This window comes from Callorhinus ursinus, unplaced genomic scaffold (assembly GCF_003265705.2).
Source record: "Callorhinus ursinus isolate GAN/ISIS: 27379988/994484 unplaced genomic scaffold, GSC_fseal_2.0 scaffold17, whole genome shotgun sequence".
NCBI lineage: Eukaryota > Metazoa > Chordata > Mammalia > Carnivora > Otariidae > Callorhinus > Callorhinus ursinus.
This window is the reverse complement of record NW_027397079.1, coordinates 1796464-1802580: the sequence shown is the minus strand read 5'-3', so window position 1 is coordinate 1802580 and position 6117 is coordinate 1796464. Positions and strand designations below refer to the sequence as shown.

Genomic DNA, 6117 nt, shown 5'->3' with positions numbered 1-6117 from the left:
AGAGCCATCCCTCTGAGGGGGAACCATGAGGAAAGACCTCTGAGTCCCAGTCCTTACAGAGGGTGGGGTCTTAACTCAGTCACTCCCCGCGTTCACACTGGCCGGCCCTCTGTGGTCAGTCCCTGGTGCCCACTCCTCCCCGCCCTTCGTCCCTCAGTGCCGTGAAAACACCACCACCTCTGCACAGACTCCCCCCTGGACCGTCAGTAGTGACAATACAAACTGATGTCCCGCTGTGTCTGACATGCCTCAAAGGCCGGAAACCCAGCACTCACACCACGCCTTTGATGCGGGAGGGGCAGTGGCCCCGAGGTGTCTCCGGGCCGCACTGATTAAGAAGAACACAGGTGCGTGACCAGTGACGTAGCCGGTAAGGACCGGAAGCCTGCTTCCCCGCAAACCGAATTCTTGATCTGGAAATCTCCATGCTAATGCGCGTGAATACAAGCCAAAGGCTTAGTGGGGCTTGACATGATAGTGATCAAGTTTGTAAAGACTATACTTTCAGGGATCATTTCTGTAGTTCGTGATGAAGTTTGTAAAGGTGCAAACGTTAGTTTGCAGTCCCGTTGTCGGTGACGGTTTATACTTCACCTACATTTTACAAACATGCTCAACTGAGTGTAAAGACGGAGTTCATTTCACAGGTTTGGGGGAACATGGTGATATTGGCCCTATGCATTGCGTAGGCTAGGACCTGTGTGCTGTGTGATTCACAAAGACCTTTCGTGTGCCTTGTGGTATTTATTGCATCTTAGGTCTCGCGGGGACACCTGATCTCACGGTTGCCACATCTCTAGTATTATGTCCGAAGTCAGCACCACCATTCATCATCGCTGGGGGCCGTGGTCCTGCTTAACTTCCAATTTGTATTCTCTTTCCTTATATCTGCTTTTGTTTTTTAGGGCCATAGGTAAGTGTAAGGAAGCATATGCCATATTCTGATGAATTTAAGGCTTATATTCATGCTTTAAAACTGCATTTTACATCCCTGAGTGGGAGAAAAGGATTCATCTTCTTATGTAACCTTTCCTTCACTTCCTCTGGCGCACCTGGGCTTACACCTGGGCTTACACCTGGGCTTACAACTGGGCTTACACGCACGGACCCCCGTTACAAGCTAACAACCTCTAACTGTGCATTTTAGCACACAGCACCCTCCTGCTTGTGTAGTCGTGTGACGGACTTGAATGTGGGTTCATACAGCTGCATCCATTAAAAGAACGAGTTTCGATGTAGAGTTTAGTACATGTTCATAGTCCTGTTTATAAAAAAGAACTTGACAATATATCGAGAGATTAGAGAATTTATACATTAACAAATACGAAACATGCTATTTGTTAAACCACTAAAGATTAATTCCCAAAAAACGAATTATCAAGAAAAAAAATTAATGGATTTGACATTCAAGTTAAGGATTATATTACTATTCAATAAAAGATCCCCACACTCCCCCCCAAAAATGCTCACAGGTAAGGGAACACACTTCAAACCTCTAAAATAAGCAAAAAGGCAGTATCTTAAGTCTACAAGAGATTATAAATCAACAAAGAAAAATATGCAAAGACGGTAAACCGGTCACAGAAGTGGGCAGTTAACAGATACACAAGGGGCTCTCAATCCCACAATTGTCAGAGAAAAGCACATTAAAACAGGAGGTCCTACTCTCCCGTCCGATGGTCAGACACGGGAAAGGTGCATAAAAACAAGCACTGGCAAGGAGATGGGTGGACACGGGGTGCCCAGCGCTGATGGGCAGGACGCCGCTGCCGCCGTGCAGAAATGCCCCCGGGCTCGAGGGGCAGGGGATCGAGATCCCGCCTGGGCCGCAGACCGTGGACGGGCCGTTCTGCAGCGTGGGAGCCCTGAGGGGGCTCCTCCCAGGAGGACGGATAGGTAAGGACTGTCCCAGTCTGTGTGGCTTAGGCAGAGATGGCGAGCAGGGGAGCACGCCCAGGAGGGCGGAGACCAGGCCCGGATGCCCGTGTAGCCGCCAACAGAGCCATGAGCAGCCTGCCCCGTACTGCTGTCCACACTGCAGCCGGTACAGACGTGGCCCATCCACATTGCAGACCCTCGGGATCAGACACCAGACCCTGATGCTCACTCACCCAGAATCCGCAGGTGCACAGATGCATCCGGTCTCAGAGCCCGGCAAGGCGCCATCCCAGCTGCAGGGTCGGGGGCAACTGCGTCCCCACTTCCAGCTCGGGGAGGCGAGTCACTGGACCGGACAGCTGCTCCAAGGGGGAGAAGTCGCAGCGGCGGGCGTGACAAAGATGACTCGCGGAGTGCCGCAGAGAACTGGCCAGTGGTCGGCAGTCATGGGACCAACACAAAGCAACAGAGGCAGCTCTTTTTAAACGTGGGAAGACAGTGAGAAAAAATCAAGGTCGATCAAGACACATCCTGAACACTGAACTCTGCGTATCTGCAAACAACAGGACACACAGGGAACACGCAACCTCACGTCGGAGGAGCGCCGAGGCTCAGCCCGGGCCACAGGGCACCACCAGGATGGAGCAGGAAATCCGAGCTCTGGGGTGCACAGCCTTGCCCCTCAGGGAGCTCAGGTGCCTGAGCCAGACGTGGAGAAACGGGGTAAGGGAAGAGCAACCTGCTAGAAGGCAGGAACACGTTATCTGATGCAGTTGGGTCTGCCTGCGAGCCTGTGGGCTGAAGTAGCGTCCTCTAACTGCTCATACGCTGCTGACAAATTGCCCTGACGATCTCGCTCACGTGTGTAATTTAAGAAGCAAAACAAAAAGCAAAGGGGGAAAAAAAAAGAGACAAACCGAGAAACAGACCCTTAACAACAGAGAACACACTGAGGGTCCCCAGGGGGGAGGGGGCGGGGGGCAGTAGAAATAGAGGAAGGGGCTGAGGGAGGGTACGCACCGTGATGAAAAGTAAAATAAAACAACTAAACGTAAATAAAGACTGCCCTGAAGGGAATATTGATAGTGACTATAAAACGGCTGGTTCAGGGATGAGTCTGAGGGCGCAGAGTGCGTCACCTCCGTCTGGCAGGGGTCCTCGGGGACAAGCCGTCTGCTCACGCCCGCACTCCCCTGCAGGGCTCCCCACCGCTCCTCGGGGGCTCGCAGGTGCAGGTGCTGACGGAGAGCCCGCGACCCAGGCAGGGCGAGGTAAGGCGGGCTCCCTCCAGTGAGACTGACCCAAAGACATGCATGCGCTGAATAACTACAGGAAAGGCCTGATTCACGGGATCGCGATAAAGACACAATCAGAAAGCTCTAACTAGATGCTCATAAACAGCGTCAAAGAAAGCAAAGGCTTCCCAGTGAGGAGACCACAGCCGGGAGGGGACGGGGGCAGGCAGCTGTCAGAGAGCTTCTGAGGGATGACAGAGGCCAGGATCCCCAGGGAGACCAGGGGACAGAGGTCCAGGCAGAGGGGACCCCGGTGTCAGCACTGCGTGGGGGACAGCAAGACAGCCAGAATGCCTGGAAACGAGAGCAAAGGCAGGGAGGAGGCACACAGGGCTTGGTGGGGGCTGGACCGTGGAGCCCCTGGGCCAGGGCTGGAACCTGCACCCCAGGCAGGGGTGTGGGCGCGCTACTGGGGAGCCTGAGGGGACAGTGAGTGCCCTCCCAGGAGGGGCGTCCCTCCGACAGGCGCTCAGCGCAACAACAGCCGAGGGTCAGGTTCACCTTCTCCGCTGATGTTTAAAATCCTTGCTAGCCCAGCCTTTCCATTCAGCACCAGTGAAGCTCTAACAATGGCAGGGGAGCTGGTCCTGGGTGGTGGGCGGGAAGCTGCAAGCCCACAGGAAGGCCGCCAGAGGCCTGACCACCCAGGCCCAGCCGCCTCTGTGGAGTCCGGCCGGGAGCCCTGTGCAGTGCGGGGTCGGCTGGTGCCCCTGGGGTGCACATGCCCTGGAGGGGGGCGGTGGGGTGTGCATGCTCTGGGCCCCGGGGCGGGGAGGCGGTGGGGTGCACAAGCTCTCTGCTCTCCTCCTGGGGGAGGGAGCAGGGCCTCCAGGCCACCGGACAGGGGCTGTGCAGGGCACAGAAGGGCCTCCGATGGCCCAGGGCAGGGACAAGAAGGAACCCCCCCAAACAAGAGGACAAGGGGTCCTGGTGGAGCCAGCCCTGGCCCCTGTGTCCTGTGTGCCTCGGGCTGGTGGGCACTTGGCCCTGTGTTACTGGAGGGGCAGCCGGGGCAGCCCAGAGCTCAGGGCTGACCCTCAGAAGATACAGAAGTGGTTGTTGAATGACTGAATGACCAGTGAAGCTCCAGCGAAAATCCTCACCCAACCTTCACAGCTCAGATGGGAGCCAACAGCAGGACAATTGCTCCCATTCTCCTGGCTCCCCATTTTGCAGGGAGGAGCCCAAAGCATGGAGGACTGATGAACGTGTCCAGGGCTGCCCGGACCGTGGGGGGCTGTGGTATGCAGGTGGGCAGGCTGTCCTGGGCAGGTGGCCCATGGGGGCTCCCCCCTGTAAAGGGCAGCTTTCCTAATTTGCAGAAGTCAGGTGGCTCTGAAATGGCTTTGCCACATGAGTGTCACCTTGGGGACCATAATATGCCAACCCTACAAAATGTCTGTGAGGCGTGAACGAGATAATGTGTGTGAGATACCCGGTGTGGCATCTGCCTGTGGACGTTCACTCCATGAAAGCTGTTTGTTTAAACAGTAAAGTGAGCCATAGCTGGGTGCTTCTCAATGCTTTTCAAGCCTTGGCAGTTTGCTTCACAGAGATGGTCTGGTATAAAATGTAAGTGGTTGCAACCTGTTTTGGGGAAGGAGGTCACCTCAGCTTTAGTTCTCGAGTTGATTTACGAGTTGGCTGATGCCCCCCTTTAACCCAGAATGATTTTGTGTGCCTGTAAGGTCAACTACAATATGACAAAATCTCATGAGTTTCACCCAAGGCAACAGAAGGAAAGGAATGAGGAGCAAGCAGGGGAGTGCCAACCAAGCAGCAAACAACAGGAATCTGACCATAAAATTTCTAGCATGGTGAGAATGAAGTCACACCACTGACACCAGCGGGGAGCTAAAATCTGACAAACTGATGGGCAGAATTTGGGTATTCTCGGTAGGAGGACACGAATATCAAACGTTGTCATTTATCAAATAATTTGCAAGAAATCTGGCTGGGGAAGTGGACTGCCCTACCCTTCTGAGAAGGCCACTCTAATTAACCCCGTGTTCTCCTGTAATTATGCAGCGATCCCTGCTGCCTATGGAGCTTTAAATACTGCATCCACTTTGAGGAACAACCTTTCAAAAATAACTTACCAAAAAAAAAAAAAAAAGAGAGAGAGAGAGAGAGAATGACTGATACACAAAACATAGATGGCTCTCAAAAACATTGTGCTGAGTGAAAAAAACAGGAAGACAGAAAAAAAGCAAATGCTGTATGTTTCCATGTTTACGAAATTGATCTATAGTGACAAAGGCAGGATGGTGACCTCCCAGAGCCAGCGTGCGGGGTCGGGCAGCAAAGGCGTCAGACGGAAGTCTCAGGCAAGGAGCTGCTCCGTATTTTGTAGTGTAACTCCATGGACACCTATATCCATAAACCAATGTATTTTGTCAGAAGTCATTGAACTATGTACTGAAAATGAGGGTATTTGGTTGTATGTAAATCGTATGTTAATAAAGTTAACATAAATTGGAAAACTTAAGTCCACACAAAAACCTGCACCCTTTATCCATAATTGCCAAAGCTTGGAAGCAACCAAGGTGTCCTTCAGCAGGTGGATGAATAAACTGTGGTATGTTCAGACCATGGAATAGTGTTTAACACTAAAAAGAAATGAGCTATCCAACCATGAGGACATGGAGGAACCTTAAATGTGCATCACCCAGTGGAAGAAGCCAGTCTGAAGGCTACTTACTCTGTGATTCCACCTCTGACCTTCTGGAAGAGGCAAAACTATGGACACAGTAAAGAGGTGAGTGGCTGCCAGGGGATGAGGATGCAGAGGGAGGGTGGAGGACGGAGAGGGAGGGTGGAGGACGGAGAGGGAGGGTGGAGGACGCAGAGGGAGGTGGAGGATGCAGAGGGAGGGTGGAGGACGCAGAGGGAGGGTGGAGGATGGAGAGGGAGGGTGGAGGATGCAGAGGGAGGTGGAGGACGG

General features: G+C 53.2%; 1 pseudogene; it reads left to right on the top strand.

Moving 5' to 3' along the window:
• Window positions 1-492: 492 nt before the first annotated feature.
• Window positions 493-580, top strand: LOC112834861 (small nucleolar RNA U3; annotated as a pseudogene).
• Window positions 581-6117: the final 5537 nt, after the last annotated feature.